We start from the raw sequence: 15,859 nt of genomic DNA, 5'->3' as shown, positions 1-15,859 counted from the left end.
TCAAGACCTGAGCTGAGACCAAGGTATGAGTGTTTAACCAACTGATCCATCCAGGTGCCCCAGAGAAGGTGGTTTTGGAGAAGTGACATTATAGCTGAAAGCTATAGGTAGAATAAACTCCTGTCAAATGTCAATAAAGAAAGAATAGGGAATAAAATATTAAAACTGTATCAGTTAGAAACTGAGATGGACCACAATTAACAAGAAATACGTAAAGTAGCTCAACTAAGTTACAGGTTTATTTTGCCCATGCTAATTAAGTACAGAGGCAGACAGCCCCCAGCTAGTTCAGTAATGCATCAGGGACCTAGATCTTTCTATTTTGGGGGTTCCACCATTTCTAGTGCCTGACTTCTAGTTTTATAGTCACATCGTGGTTCAAGGTTGGTGCTGGAGTGCCAGCCATTTCATCTGTATTCCAAACAGGAAGAAGAGAAAAAGAAAGGGGCAATGGGGGCACAATCTAGCTATCTAGCCCCCTTTGAAGGGACTTCCCTGGAAATCCCACCCAGTGAATTCTCATTGACAGATATTTGACCATAACTTAGACTCATGGCCACAGAACACAAGAAAAGCAGAGTCTTTTAGGTGGGGACTCTGTCACTGACATATAGGATAACTAACTAGTTCCCAAAGGCCAAAAAGCGCTTCTGCTCCAGACCCCGAGAGCATGAATTTCTGTTGACCACACTGATGGTATAGAATTTAAGATGGAGCCACTTCCCCACAGGTGATACTGGTGATCTAAATTAGAGCTCCGAGGCCAGTTGCCCCTTCCCTCATACAGATCCCACCTTTAATTGTCCCTACTTTACTCCCTATATTAAAACCATTGGCATATATACAGTTCTCTTTGCTGAAGAATAAGGTCTGAGTTTTTTCAAGTACTTGTAGGAGGTTTAATAGTGCCATTCAAAGATACCAAGTCCTCAACTCAGGCACTTGTACATGTTACCTTATTTGGGAAAAGAGTCTTTGCAGGTTTGATTAAATTAGTGGTTTTGTTGGGCGCCTGGGTGGCTCAGTCGGTTAGGCATCTGACTTCAGCTCATGTCATGATCTCACAGTTCATGGGCTCAAGCCCCATGCCAGACTCTGTGCTGACAAATTGGAGCCTGGAGCCTGCTTCGGATTCTGTGTCTCCCTCTGTCTCTGCCCCTCCCAATTCGTTCTCTCTCTCTCTCTCAAAAATAAACTTAAAAAATTTAATGGTTTTGAGAAGAGATTACCCTGGACTATCTAAATAGGTCTCGGTGCCGTCAGAAATATAGTTCTGAGAGACACAGAGAGAAGAGGAGGAAGTAATGTGACCATGAAGGCAGAGGTTAGAACAATACAACCAGAAGCCCAGAGACACCTGGAGTCACCAGGAAGAGGCAAGGACAGGGAGGTGGTCACTGGAGCCTTCAGAGGGAGACGGCCCTGCCAATGCTTTGATTTTGGGCTTCTGGCCTCCAGAACTGGTAGAGAATTTCTGTTTTGTGGTACTCTGTTACAGCAGTGCTAGCAAATGAATATAGTAGGATATCCACCTGGGGGAAAACATAGAGTCAGAGGCACGTCTTGTACTATATACACTAATGGATTAAAGAATTACAGTTTTTAAAAAATTAAGTTGTTGAGGGGCGCCTGGGTGGCTTAGTCGGTTGAGAGTCCGACTTTCGCTTGGGTCATGATCTCGCGGTTCGTGGGTTCGAGCCCCGCGTCGGGCTCTGTGCTGACTGCCGGCTCAGAGCCTGGAGCCTGCTTCAGTCTGTGACTCCCTCTCTCTCTGATCCTCCCCTGCTCACGCTGTCTCTCTCTCTCTCTCCTAGAAATAAATAAAACATTAAAAAAAACAATTTTTTTAAAAAAAAATTAAATTGTTGAAACACCAGTAGGAAGTGGAAAATAAATCACATTTGTGAGAATACACTGATGTTCTTAGTTGAAGAAATGTAAAAAAGTCTCAGTCGGAAAAGTCTACAAATTTAGACGTATAAAACTGGAGAAGTTCTATGATAAAAATGACATAACTAAAATACTTGAAATTTATGCGACAAAAATCTTATTATAAAGCTAAAAGATAAATGAAGAATTCATTCAAATGTATTTAAAAAAACCAGCCTGACCCCAACATAAACGGAGGGAATATATGAAGGGTTCTCACAATGGAAAATTCAGTGAGTGAGCAAATTAGTTGCTTTTTATTGCATCAGGTTCTATGTCAGACCCTTCAGAACCAGCATCTCAAATCCCTATACAAATCCTGCAAAGTAGACATTATTATCCTCGTTTTGTAGATGAGTAAACTGAGGCCCCGAGAGTGGACAAAGCTTAAGGAGATGGAATTTGAACTCAAGTCTGAGAAAATAATTATTGCAGGTAATCATGCACCCATTTATTAAATTAGCATTTAACTTCTACTCTGTAGGACTAGGTACTGTGTTAGATAGACCTGGGGATATGAAGGTGGACAAGATGCTTTCCTTTCTCTTGGGGGCCTGGACACTAGAGCAACAGGTAGACAGTGAACCTTCAATCAAAGACTGTGATCAGAGCCCAAAGAGGAGAACTAAATAATCCCCTGCTGGACATTCCCATTCGGATTAGGGCTGATTTTCAATGCTAACACCTAATAGCAGCGCCAGAATGTGGAGCCAGCTTTGGAAGGGTCCTAGCAGGAGCCAAAAAGATATGTATACCTTTTGGCCTAGTAGTTAACTCCCGGGAATATTTCTTAATAAAATCATTCAAAAAAGAAAAAAGAACTATGATCCTACAGGCTTATTATAAACTTTTAAAAAATAACAACAAAGGCTGCCTGGGTGGCTCAGCCAGTTAAGCACCCGACTCTTGATTTCGGCTCAGGCATGATCTCACAGTTGATGGGGACGGGCTCTGCACTGACAGCATGGAGCCTGCTTGGGATTCTCTCTCGGCCCCATCTCTCTCTCTCTCTCTTTTGCTCTCAAAATAAATAAACTTTAAAAAAAGTAAAAAATAACAATAGGAAGCTGAGAGGAAGCAGGAGGCGTTTGAGACATCCTTGGACAGAAGTTGGGCATGAGTGACCGATCGATAAGCAGGAGCTGGGATTCAAAGTTGAGCAAGACTGACAGAGCTACTTTGAGCCTGAACCCCTCAGGCCCTGGTTTTCCCCCCCAACACGCCCGCTGCCTCTGCCTCTGAGTCACAGACTTAGTCTATCCTAGTCTCAGCACATGTCTCTGCAACCTGCTTCCCTCAGACCTAGTCTGTACACACAGCCAAGACGGCCACCATGGGAGGAACGTGTGTTTATAGACTATGGTGGAGAAACACAATGAAATATCAGCCAGCTACCTAAAAAAAATCAGGAAGGCTGTGTCAAAATATGGAAAAATGTTTCACAGCAGAAACAGCCTAGATGACCATGAGAGGAAAGATTAATGGCTTATGACAGATCAACACAATGGAACATTATGGTAGCTGTTAACAAAGGGGTAATTATGAAAAACCCATGTAAGGACATGGAAAAAAATGTTGGATATTGTGATAAGAAAAAAATAACTGAATATAGAATTCTATATGTGAACAGACTATATAAAAGGTTTCTGTCATTTCTATGATGTCATATAACTTATGATTATAAAAATGGGATGTATACAAATAGAAAGTGATATGCAAAATTTTTTGAGTTATGGTGGAATGACTGATTAAAACTTATTTCTCGCTAGCATTATCTCAGTGGTTCTTCAGTAAGATGGACAAAGCTTTTAAAAGATAATAAAAGATAATAAATTTGGGGCACCTGGCTGTGTCAGTCCGTGGAGCATGCGACTCTTGACCTCAGGGTCGTGAGTTCAGGCCCCATGTTGGATGTAAAGCTCACTTAAAAGAAGAAAAGGTAAGTTTCAGAATGAAGAGAACTCTTCCAAACCAGCAGAGAAGTAAATATTTCTTAGACATCTTCAAAAACATTGTTCTAGTTTCCAGTGATAAAGGGTGAAGAGGCCAGGCAAGGTGTGGGCTTTCAAGTTGTTCACACCTTCTGTCCCTGTCTTTGTGGTAGACGGCCTGTAAAAATGAACCACCCACAGTTTCCCCATTCCTATATCAATATAGGGAGCCTCATGTAGATGGGATGTAGAGGAAGGGAAATAGGGAAGCCACTTTCACACCGGCTTTGATTCTATACAGTCACTATGCTGGGGATGCGGTGAGGCTCGAGGGGCCTGGGCCACCTAGCCTGGAGGTTGACAGAACAAGGCCCGTGAGCTGAATCCGGCCCGCTGTGGTTTTGACTTTGCAGGTAAATGGAGTTTTTCAGTGAATGAATGTTTTTCTTTTCAATGAATATTTTTCATTTTTTAATGGTTGGAAAAATTGGTGCTTTTTTCAATGAATGTTTTTCAAGTTTTAAGGGCTAAAAAAAAAAAAAAAACCCAAAGAAGGATGCTATTTTGTGACATGTGAAAATCATACGACGTTCACATTTTAGTCCCTATCGTCTACATATTTGTATGGCTGTCTTCCTGCTGCAATGACAGAGCTATGGAGGCTTTGTGACCCACAGACCAAAAAATATATACAAAGTGGCCTTTTATGGAAAATGTGTGCCAACCCTTGGTATAGAGAATACTTCACATATTGATGTAGGCAGCCTATTTTCTGTATAATTATAAATTGCTCAAAATATTATGGTATTGACAAGGTCTATGGGTAGATAGGCTAAATACAAAATACAAGACCATTAGGCACTTTTCCTGGTATTGGGTTGAGGATCTAAAGACAAGGGTAGAGACTGAGCTAGGATATTGTCGCATGACCTTGGCCAGATTTTTCAAACTCCCTTAGCTATGATTAGGGGCGGGGCCAATGTTCAGCTGTCTACATAGGTGAAAGCAAACAAGTTATTGTTTTGTTTTTGTTTTAATTTTTTTAATGTATACTTATTTTTGAGAGACAGAGAGACAGAGCATGAGCACGAGCAGGGGAAGGTCAGAGAGAGAAGAAGGAGACACAGAATCTGAAGCAGGCCCCAGGCTCTGAGCTGTCAACACAGAGCCTGACATGGGGCTTGACGCGGGGCTCGAACTCACTAACTGCGAGATCATGACCTGATCCAAAGTTGGCCGCTTAACTGACTGAGCCACCCAGGCCCCTCGCAAACAAGTTGTTAAAAACAGAAAGGCTTCTGTGTTGGTGGGTGAATAACTGAGCCACTGGGTTTCCTCTGTCACACAGGCCCTTCCCCATATCCTCCACCATCTCCCCAAGATTCAGCAACTAAAAGGTTAACATCTGGTGCTGCACTCAGAGCTCTTCAAGCTCCATGCCCTCCTTAGTGTTGTTCAGGACCTGTGCCTACTCAGTTGTTAAGCAGTTTAAATATCAGCCCTCTCAAAGTGCCCCAGCGTAGCCTACCAATAGGATGCATCCATTTTTTTCTAAAACACGTTTTCCATCCTTGGGCTTAAAATCTGTTTTCTGAAATAGTCATGATCTGAAAGCTCTGATCTTTTGTCAGAACTCAGTTCCCAGGCAAGCAATTAAAATGAAAAAACTCTTCCCTAAGTGAGTTACGGGAAGGCAAGAGGGTGACAGTTCATAGATTTTGCCCCCTTGGGTTTTATGCCACGCAGGGCGCCTAAGCGAAGAGGAAAGAGCTAAGTCCACTGCCCAGAATCCTCTTCATTTGTTGTTTCAGACAACTCCAAGATAGTGCATCTTCCAGAATGTGCTTGCCTCCACCATAGGGATTCCCACAGGAACCAGGGTGAAAGAGAGGAAAAAGTGGTCTTCGCCAACACTGAGCATGGCCGGCTGCAGCTGCCAGACTTGGGCATGCCCCACCCCATCACCACATTCAGCAAAGGTCAACGGGGTACAACCAGCCACCTCTCCCACTGCAGGTCAATCCTGCTCAGGGACAGCAGCGGCCTCTCTCAGGAACTCAAGTCCCCGTTTGTTTATGCAAACAAACAACCCCCTTATGTCTGACAGATGTCTTAGCAACTCTCATGTTTTCAGGAACTGAGATGAACCACTCCCCACTGCTGTTGTAACTCTCCTGGGTGGAAGGGGCCCCGGAGGAGTCAGGAGACCAGGGTTCAAATCCAGATTCTGACACTTCAGCCGGGGAATTCACCCACTTACAGAATAGGGTGAATGCTCATCCAGCAACCACATGGGCCTGCCTTAAAGTTTAAAAGAGATAAAGCAGGAAAAGATCTTACAAACGTAGAGCCTTTGTGTTCTTTCTTGTTTGTCTTTCATATCCTCTTAGATTGCCATTTGGCTCTGTGGGAAGCAAGTGAGAGATGGTTAGGCCCCTTACTGGAAAAGGGGAAAGGGAGGGAAGGGGTTACCCACCTTCCACTCCCTTCTAAGTGAGGCAGATTCAGAGCTCTCTGGTGATCATCCAATGCAGGACAAGGCTGAAGCTTATGGCTCAGAGGAACCATAGTTAATTTTGCTTTTTTTTTTTTAATCTGTTTTTTTGTTGTTGTTGGTTAAAAAAGTTTAACCATATTCAAAGGAATACAAATTAAAACTAGAATAAGGTACAATCTTCCTCCTTCACACATTCCTTCTCTGATGCCCTTCCTTTCTTCATGTGGATCCAAGTTTTTCAACTGTATCAGTTACCTTATTTCTAAGGAACTTCTTTTAACATTTCTTACAAGGCAAGTCTAATGGCAACAAATTCCCCTAATTTCTGTTTGTGCAAGAAAGCCTTCATTTCTCCTTGCTCCTGAAGGCTAATTCCACAGAATACAGAATTCTGGGTTGGTGGTTTATCGCTCCCATCCTACTGTCCTGCGGGGTATCGGAGGAGAAGTCAGATGTATTTCTTTTTTTTGTTCTTCTGTAAGTAAGGTGCTTTTTCCTCTGGCTTCTTTCAGAATTTTTATCTTTGATCTTCTGTAGTTTGACAATGATATGTCTAACTGTAGCTTTTCGTTGTTTTTCCTGTGTGGTGTTCTCTAAGCTTCCTGGATCTGACATTAATTTGGGGAAAATTTTACTCATCATTGTTTCAAATATTCTTTTGTTCTTTTCATTCTTCTCCTTCTGGAATTCCAGTTACACGTTACACCTTTTACAATTGTCTCACAGTTCTTGGATAGTCTGGGTTTTTTTCCAGTCTCTTTTCTCTTTGTTTTTCAGTTTTAGAAATTTCTATTATGATATCTTCAAGCTCAGAGAGTCTTTCCTCCGCCATGTCCAGTCTACTAATAAGCCCATCAAATGCAGGCTTCATTTCTATTATAGCATTTTGTGTGTGTGTGTTTATTTATTTGTTTTATCTCTAGCATTTCCTTTTAGTTCTTTTGCAGGACTTCTATCCTCTCTGTCATATCACCCATCTGTTCTTTTATTAAATGTTGTTTATTTGTTGTGGAAGAGAGAGAGGGCAGGGGAGGGAGGGACAGAGAAAACGGGAGAAAGAGAATCCCAAGCAGGCTCGATGCTGTCAGCGCAGAGCCTGACATAGGGCTCCATCTCATGAACTTCGAGATCATGACCCGAACCAAAATCCACAGACAGAATGCTTAGCTGACTGAGACACCTAGGCACTCCTACCCATGTGTTTTTGCATGCTCTCTACTTTATTACTGCAGCCATGGGTGTATTAATTAAAACTGCTTTAAATTCCCCGTCTGACAGTTCCAAAACCTCTGCCATTGTCTGAGTCTGGTTCTGATGCTTGCTCTGTCTCTTCCAATTTTGTTCTTACTATATATTATAGTTTCTCCTTGATAGCTGGGCATGATGAGCTGGGTGAAAGGATCTGCTGTAAATGATCTTTTAATAGTGCGGTGATGAGGTGTGGAGGTAGGGGAAGCGCTCCAGACTCCTGTGATTCGGTCTCCGTCTTTCAGCGAGCTCACAGCTCTGGACTGCGCTGCTCAGTTCCCCTCTTAGGTGGGACGGGATGGCTACAGACGGCTGGAGTTGGATATTTCCCTTCCCTCAGGTCAGTTAGGCTCTGATGAAACTCTTATCAGGCTAGGCTCTGCTTAACTAGTTTTCCCTAAAGGCAGACCTTGTTAAAAGAAAAGCTTTGACATATTTCCTTTTCAAAAAAAATTTTTTTTTATTTATTTATTTTGAGAAAGAGAGAGAGTATGAGCAGGGGAGGAGGACACAGGGAGAAAAAGAATCCCAAGCAGGCTCTGCACTCAGCGCAGAGCCCAACTTGGGGCTCCAACCCATGAACCATGAGATCATGACCTGAGCCAAAATCAAAAGTCGAACCCATAACCGACTGAGCCACCCAGGAGCTTCGGCATATTTCCAAACAGTTCTTTTTTTCTCTCCCCCTGCTAGGGGCACAAGGAGAATTTTATTCCATTCCATTCCATTCCATTCCATTCCATTCCATTCCATTCCATTCCATTTTATTTTATTTTATTTTATTTTATTTTATTTTATTTTATTTATCTTACTTGTTTTATTCATTGTGACAACCTGGTAGAGATCCAGGAGGTAAAATTCACCTACGTATAGAGGCTCACTGTAACTGAGTCCTCTAGGGGTTTTTAGCTCTGGAGCTTTCAAACACTGAGCCTCCAGCAATTCGTCAGTTACAGTTCAGACTTCCCTTCCCCTGCACGGATTCTGAGGAGATTCCCACTTGTGTGCTTCCGCCCTAGTAACCTGTGATCCTCTGTGTTTGCTTGCAGGTCTCTCCAAATTAAGGGACAGCAATTTGTCCTGTCTCTTCTTTTACGGACCTCAGATGAGTTGTTGATTTTTAAGTGTATTTAGCTTCAGAGCAACAATTCTAAGCTTCTTAAATGCTGGGCTAGAACTGGAGGTGAATCTTGCTTCCATCATTTAACCAACTTTTCTTTATTGAGAAAAGTAACTGTAATGTATCAGACCCTGTGCTAGACCCTGAATGGACTGCCTATTCTGGTTGTAAAGATGTGGAAACTGAGGTATGGAGAAGTTAAGGGTTTGGGTGCTGGGGGCCATGACATAAGTTTCAGGTGATGGTTTTGAAACAGCATTCTCTTCTCTTTCTGATAGGTGAGTTCGATGAACCTAGGCCAGACTCATGAGGAGTCTGAACAGAGGTCCCCAGGGGGTGTTCCCACAAATGTTATTCCTGCCAGATGCCAAGTTAAAAAAAAAAAAAGTGCTCTGCGTTCTATGGTATGACCATAGAATTAAAATATAGAAGAATTCCATTATCCCACTGAACTTCTTCCTGCCCATTTCTAATTAATCTCCCATCCCTAGAGACAACCACTGCTCTGATTTCTACCCAACTGGGTTAGTTTTGCCTGTTCTTGAACATCGTGTAAATAGGCCCATACAGCAAGTACTCAGTTACACCCAGCCCTGTTCTCATGTCTGTGACATTTGCCCATGCTGGTGTCCATCTGTAACTAGCTCCTTTTTATTTCCAAGTAGTATTCCATTGTCTGACTGTAGCCAATGTGTTTATCCATTCTCCTATTGACGGAGACTTCAAGTATTATGATTAAAGCTACTGTGAACATTTTGTAGAAGTCTTTTGGAGGATATATGCTTTTATTTTTCCTGGAAAATACCTAGAAGCAGCAGTGCTCAATGATAGGGTAGTTTTATGTTAAACTTCATTTTATTTTATTTATTTATTTTTTTAGAGAGATGTTCTTTTTTTTTTAAATTTTTTAAATTTATTTCTAGGAGAGAGAGAGAGAGACAGCGTGAGCAGGGGAGGGTCAGAGAGAGAGGGAGTCACAGACTGAAACAGGCTCCAGGCTCTGAGCTGGCTGTCAGCACAGAGCCCGACGCGGGGCTCAAACCCTCGAACCGCGAGATCATGACCCAAGCGAAAGTCAGATGCTTAACCGACTAAGCCACCCAGGCACCCCTAAACTTCATTTTAAAAAACTGATAAAAACCTGTCAACTTGTTGTGCAACGCAGTTTTACAGTCACTTAGAGACACAGTTTGGTAGTTTCTTAGGAAGACCTTGCTCAGAATTTGGCGTCTGCACCTTTCACAAGCAAACAGGAGACGGGCCGTCCCTTCCCCGCGCTGTATCACTGTGTGGGGGTTCCGGTGGCTCTGTGTTCTTGCCAGCACTTGGGATCCTTAGTCCTTTAAGTAGAGCTTTTCTAGCAGGTGCAAGGAGGAACAAGGATCAGTCCCACCCCTTCTCCGGTCCAGTTGCTAGCCTTATAGGCTCTGGGTGTCTCCCAGCCTCCTGTCTTGGTCACCTTCTGGGTCCTCACCTCCAATATCAACTCCTCTGAGCCATTGGAAGCCTTGCTCTGATATGTCACTCATTTGTGCAAAGAGCTTCAACTTCTCACAGCCCTAGGAGTATGGCCTGACATCCTCGGCAGATACATAAATCGGAGCTTTGCAAACCCCAGAAGTCTGGCCTTCCCCTGCTTTTCCAACCATGTTTTCCTCAGCCTCCTCATGTAAGCCGTGTCCCCTCACCCCCACTCCAGACACTGCCACTGCTTCCTTTGCTGCCCCTGATGTCTCTCAGAGGCTTCGGGGAGATTATGAACCTGAGGTCACTGCTTTCATTTCATGGGTATAGTTGCTGCCAGACCCTCCTCCCCACCCTCTCCTCCTCCACTGGGTGTGAACCGTTATAAATTGGTTTCACAATTATTGTGAGGTGAACTCAGGGGCCCCGGGTGCTGTTGGGTACTTTTGGAGGTGGGGTATTTGCAGCATAACAATTAGTGTCCCTCACCCCTTTGCCCTCACATCTCCTGCTCCTCCCACTTATCTGCCAGATCCATCCTGAGGTAGGAATTAGGAAATGACACTCCCTGGCTCTGTGTGTGTGTTATTTTCAGCTCTCAGCCGCCATTTTCCATGCTGCCCGCCCTGCCCCCTTCCTATAGCTCCAGCTGGCCAAGGTTCCTGTCTGGAAGCCGTGGACAATACCCATAATGGAGATCCCTGGGTGCAGAGTGAGGAGTTTGGACTGCTGGAAAGCAAGAGGGCAGGGATGGAGGCTGACCTCCGTTGGCTAGCCCTCAGGACCATGGGAATCCACCTTCTGGAAACCCCTATTTCAGGCTGACCCTGAGACCTCTCAGAATGGGGTCTGGCTCATACCGGTCTCTTTGGATTCAAGCCAGACAGCAAGGGCTGTCTTTCACCACCTGGCAGTTCCCGGTGCCTATGTTCCAGGCGCCACGGCAGAACTGACGGGAGACCCCCGGCTCTACCACATCCCACACCCACGCATTATTTATGGTGCCCTTCCTGAAGTCAGCTGGAGAGGTGTTCCCCCGACACCCGCAGAGCCCTGGACCCGGATCTGAGGAGACGACCTAAGCTGACTACATAGAGGAGGAAATGGAGCCACAGAGTTAGTGTTTTCAGTGCCAAGACCTCTGACATAGGTCTTGGGTGATGGCTTTGAAACAGCCTCTTCTCTTTCTTGTAGGTAGCCTTGATACCCAGAGCAGACTCATGAGATGAATTGGGGCAAAAAAAAAAAAGTGTTCTGAAGTCAAATTTGGAAATCGTTGCACACAAATTTAACTTATATTAAAGACTCTGAGGGGTGCCCAGGTGGCTCGGTCAGTTGAGTGTTTGACTTCGGCTCAGGTCATGATCTCCGGGTTTGTGGGTTGGAGCCCCACTTCGAGCTCCGTGCTGACAGCTTGGAGTCTGGAGCCTGCTTCAGATTCCGTGTCTTCCTCTCTCTCTGCCTCTCCCCTGCTCGTGCTCTGCCTCGCTTTGAAAAATAAATAAATATAAAAAACTTTTTTAAAGACTCTGAGAAACTCTGAAGTCAAGAAAACGGTTCAACTCAGGTGTATTCACTTGCTAGAGTGTTAGTAACAAAGTACCACAGACTGAGTGGCTTAAACCACAGGCATTTATTGTCTCAGGGTTTTGAGGGCTGGAAGTCGAGATCAAAGTGTCGCAGGTCGGTTCCTGCGGAGGGAGGGCTGAGAGGGAGAATCTGTTCCAGGCCTCTCCCTCAGCTTTGGGAGTTTGCTGGCAACCCTTGGCATTCCTTGGTTTGTAGAAGCAGCACCTGAATTCCTGCCCTCATCTTCACAAGGTGCTCTCCCTGTGTCTCTGTGTCCAAATCTCCTGTTTTCATGAGGACACCACTCATGGTGGGTGGGGGCCCAATACTCCAGTAAGACCTGAGGTTCTGAGGGTTAGAACTTCAACATGTGCATGGAGGGGAGGGCAACAGTTCAACCCGCCACACCAGGATTTCCCACACACTCCCAGGCTGGGAACACCAGCCCCAACAGCCCCCTTTAAAACTTCCCCAAACTGGGGTGTCACTAGAGGGTCTGCCACCCTTCTGGAATACCCACTTTAAGCATCACGGGCAGACCGAGGAGGAGCTCAGAATGGAGGAAGGTTCAAGAACTCAGTGAAGGAGCAGCCCCAGCCCCCGCCCAAAGGAGACAGAGAAGCATTTGTTTTGTCCCTCATCCCAGCGCTGGGTGCTGTCAGGAGCACCATGCCACCGCACCTGCCCTCCAGATGGAAGAAAGAAACGTCACTTCTCTCCTGATACTCAGCAGCCTGAGCATTCAGTTATATTTAAGGGGGAACTGAAGCTCTGAGACATGAACTGTGTCCTTCGTTTGGAACATGAATTTCACACTGCCTGGTGGCCCTGAAGTATGGAAGTCACTGAGCAGTGAGCCAGCCTGCCCAGTCACTTGCCTGGCATGAGCATTTCACCGGCCTTCCTCTCTCTTCCCCACACATCCTGGGGGCAGTGACCGAGCCTTTCTTGGGGAAGAATGCCCTGTTAGAGCTCTCTCTTCTGATTATCCCAAAGAACAGAGGGGAAATAGAAGGCTTCTTATTAAAACTGTATGCCCAGCTGGCCCTCAACAAGTCACTGAAGCTGACATGAGCATCTTATTAACCAGATGCTCACTCAAATGCCACAATAGAGAGACTGTCCTGAGATATTATTGGCACAAAAAGTCGTACTGAAGGGGACTAGAAGGGTGGCATTTAAATGAGCCCAGATAATCAGCTAGGCCAGACAAGGAGGAGGGAACTTCTGGTTTGAGAGACCAAAGTCTAAGAAAGAATATGCTTGAAATCTAAGGTCTCCTAGGCACCCCAGAGCAGGAGAACATTCTGGAACATCCGAATGAACAAGTGTTTCCTCCAAGCTTAGAAAAAACAGTTGTAGGACAAATTAAAGCAATTTAATTTAGAGTAGGTGGTCAGCAAAGAGTTCATTAGTTCTAGATGCAACACCAGCTGATCTCATAAGTAAGTTTGAGGAGCATAAATCGTATACTCAGTCATGCAAATAAATTTAGCTAAGGGAGGGGTAGCTGGGACTCAAAATGTTCTAAAACATTTAGAACTGGTCTAAAATTACACAAGCCAGCTTTGAGCCCAAAGCCCAGTGCAAATCCCTAATATTTACCAACATGGTTCTAGTGTTAAAAGAACCTTTTCCTTTTCTGCTCTCTTTTATCTTCTTTGTGCTAGTGACCACTGTAGCGTACTGTAATGGAAAGAAGGTCACAGACCTAAGAATCAGAGGGTCTGTTAATTTCTGGTTCTATTTCTCGTGGGGATAAATTTAGGTGAATATACATATGTAAGTTAAGTAATTTCTACACCCAACATGGGACTCAAACTCATGACCCCAAAATCAAAAGTCACATGCTCCTCCAACTGAGCCAGCCAGGTGCCTGCCTCCTAAGTGCATTATTGAACTTCATTCTGTCCCAAAAGGATGAAGTCATCAAACTAGATTTTTTCTGAATCATAAACTATCTTATCATCGTGATAATTTATGTAAAGTGCTTGGCCTATGGTAGACACTCAATAAAATCAGCTCCTTCCCCCTCACCCCACCTCAGGATTCTAGAGTAGAAATTAGGATTTCCTGGGATGCCTGGGTGGCTCAGTTGGTTGGGCATCTGGCTTCGCTCAGGTCATGATCTCATGGTCTGTAGGTTTGAGCCCTCCACAGGGCTCTGTGGTGACGGCTAAGATCCTGGAACCTGCTTTGGATTCTGTGTCTCCCTCTCTTAATGCCCACCTCCCCCAACTCTTTCTCTGTTTCTGAAGAATCAATAAACCTTTAAAATTTTTTAAAAAAAGAAATGAGGATTTCCTGAGGCAGGACAGACGAAGCACAGATGCTGGCTAGATGGAGTGATAGGAAAGTTCATCTAAATTGACACCTTTGTCCCCTTTCCTGCTTCTTACTGCCCTGATCTTGCTCCCTGTTTGAATGGAAACTTCTGAGGAGCTGGAGGCGATGAGGCCCTCCTTACAGTTCCCATCCCTCGAGGAGACAGGGACAGCGAACTGAGGTTACATTCCACTTGACCGAAGGGCCTGCTCAAATTCCAAACTTTTAAGAGGAATTTGTAAATAAATTAGCAGTTTGAACAAGTCCTTCTCCTTCTCTTTCTCCTCATGTGTCATCATATGCCACCCTGGTTAAAAAACAATCCTCTTTCAGGGCGCCTGGGTGGCTCAGTTGGTTGGGCGTCTGACTTAGGCTCAGGTCATGGTCTTGTGGTTCGTGGGTTCAAGTCCCGCGCCAGGCTCTGCACTGATAGCTCAGAGCCCGAGCCTGCTTCAGATTCTGAGCTCCCTCTCTCTCTGCCCCTCCCTTGCTCGCACTCTACCTCTCTCTCCCTCAAAATAAATAAACATTTAAAAACGATAAAATAAAATTTTCTTTTGTATTTGTATATTCTTTGAACACATATTTTTGTGTCCTCAGGAGACAGTGGGGCAGAAGAGAGATCCAACGCTCACCGTTGTGGGACTCGAAGCCCAGTGAGAAGGAACAAAAGCTAACATTTCCTATGAGAAAGGCTGTCTTTCCCTTAAATATTTGAGAATTTCTGAGGCAGCGAATAGGCCTCAGGCAAGGGAACTGCCAAGATCTTACTTTATTCAGTGGGATGCAGTGATGGAGGGAAACAGGACTTGGAAGAAGACAGAAACGAGAGCTGGGTGGAGACTGGGAGTGAGGGAGAAAGGGACTGCTTTCTGGGGAGGTGAAGAGGTGAAGGAGAGGAGCACAGGGTGACGGAGAGGTGAGGGGCAGCCGCCTCAGAACTGCCTGCTGGGCCCCCCTCGCAGGCGGAGCATCTGGCTGTGGACAAATCAGGTGTGGGCAGAAAAGGGCCAGGACCAACAGAGCCTGCGTGGGATCCTGCCCAGGAGCTGCCTGTGCCCGCCCACGTGGGCAGCCCCTGCAGGGAGCTGTGTGGGGTCCCCTCTCNCACCCAGGCGCCCCACAGCCATTCTACTCTTACCGTCCCCAGGAGACACCTGTCCCAAGGCACCCTCCCTCCAAGATGGTGTTTTATATGAAAAGGGGAGGGAAAGAAAGAAAAGAAGTGGCCCCAAGTAGGCCAACTCACCTACCTCCCAGTCCCTGGTGATCTCCCTGAGCAGCCTGCCCCCATCCACCCATTTGGGGCCCTGGTAGCAGCAGGATCACATCTGCTATCAATTGCTATTTTATTTTATTTATTTTTTAAGGCGGGGGCAGGGAGAGAGAGAGAGGGAGAGAGAGAGAATCCCGAGCATGTTCTGAGCTGTCAGCACAGAGCCTGAGGCAGGGCTCGATCCCACAAACAGCGAGATCATGACCTGAGTCAAGATCAAGAGTCCGATGCTTAACTCACTGAGCCATCCAGGCGTCCCTCATTTGATAATGTGAATGCCCTAATAGGGGCCCCTGGGTGACTCAGTCGACTGAACCTTCAACTTTGGCTCAGGTCATGATCTCTCAGTTCGTGGGTTCAAGCCTTGCATCAGGCTCTGTGCTGACAGCTCAGAGCCTGGGGCGTGCTTCAGATTCTGGGTCTGTCTCTCTGTCCCTCCTTTGCTCACACTCTGTGTCTCTCTCAAAATAAATAAATAGACATCAAAAAATTAAAGAGAA

The 15,859-nt window shown here is 45.2% G+C and overlaps 1 non-coding gene across 1 annotated transcript; it reads left to right on the top strand.

Moving 5' to 3' along the window:
• Positions 1-14,419: 14,419 nt before the first annotated feature.
• Positions 14,420-14,504, top strand: TRNAL-UAG (transfer RNA leucine (anticodon UAG)). Its single transcript has one exon. It is a non-coding gene; the product is annotated as a tRNA-Leu (tRNA).
• The last annotated feature ends 1,355 nt before the right edge of the window (positions 14,505-15,859 follow it).

This window comes from Crocuta crocuta, unplaced genomic scaffold, assembly GCF_008692635.1.
Source record: "Crocuta crocuta isolate KB4526 unplaced genomic scaffold, BGI_CrCroc_1.0 scaffold166, whole genome shotgun sequence".
NCBI lineage: Eukaryota > Metazoa > Chordata > Mammalia > Carnivora > Hyaenidae > Crocuta > Crocuta crocuta.
The sequence above is the reverse complement of the archived record's forward strand: the minus strand, read 5'-3'. Positions and strand labels throughout refer to the sequence as shown.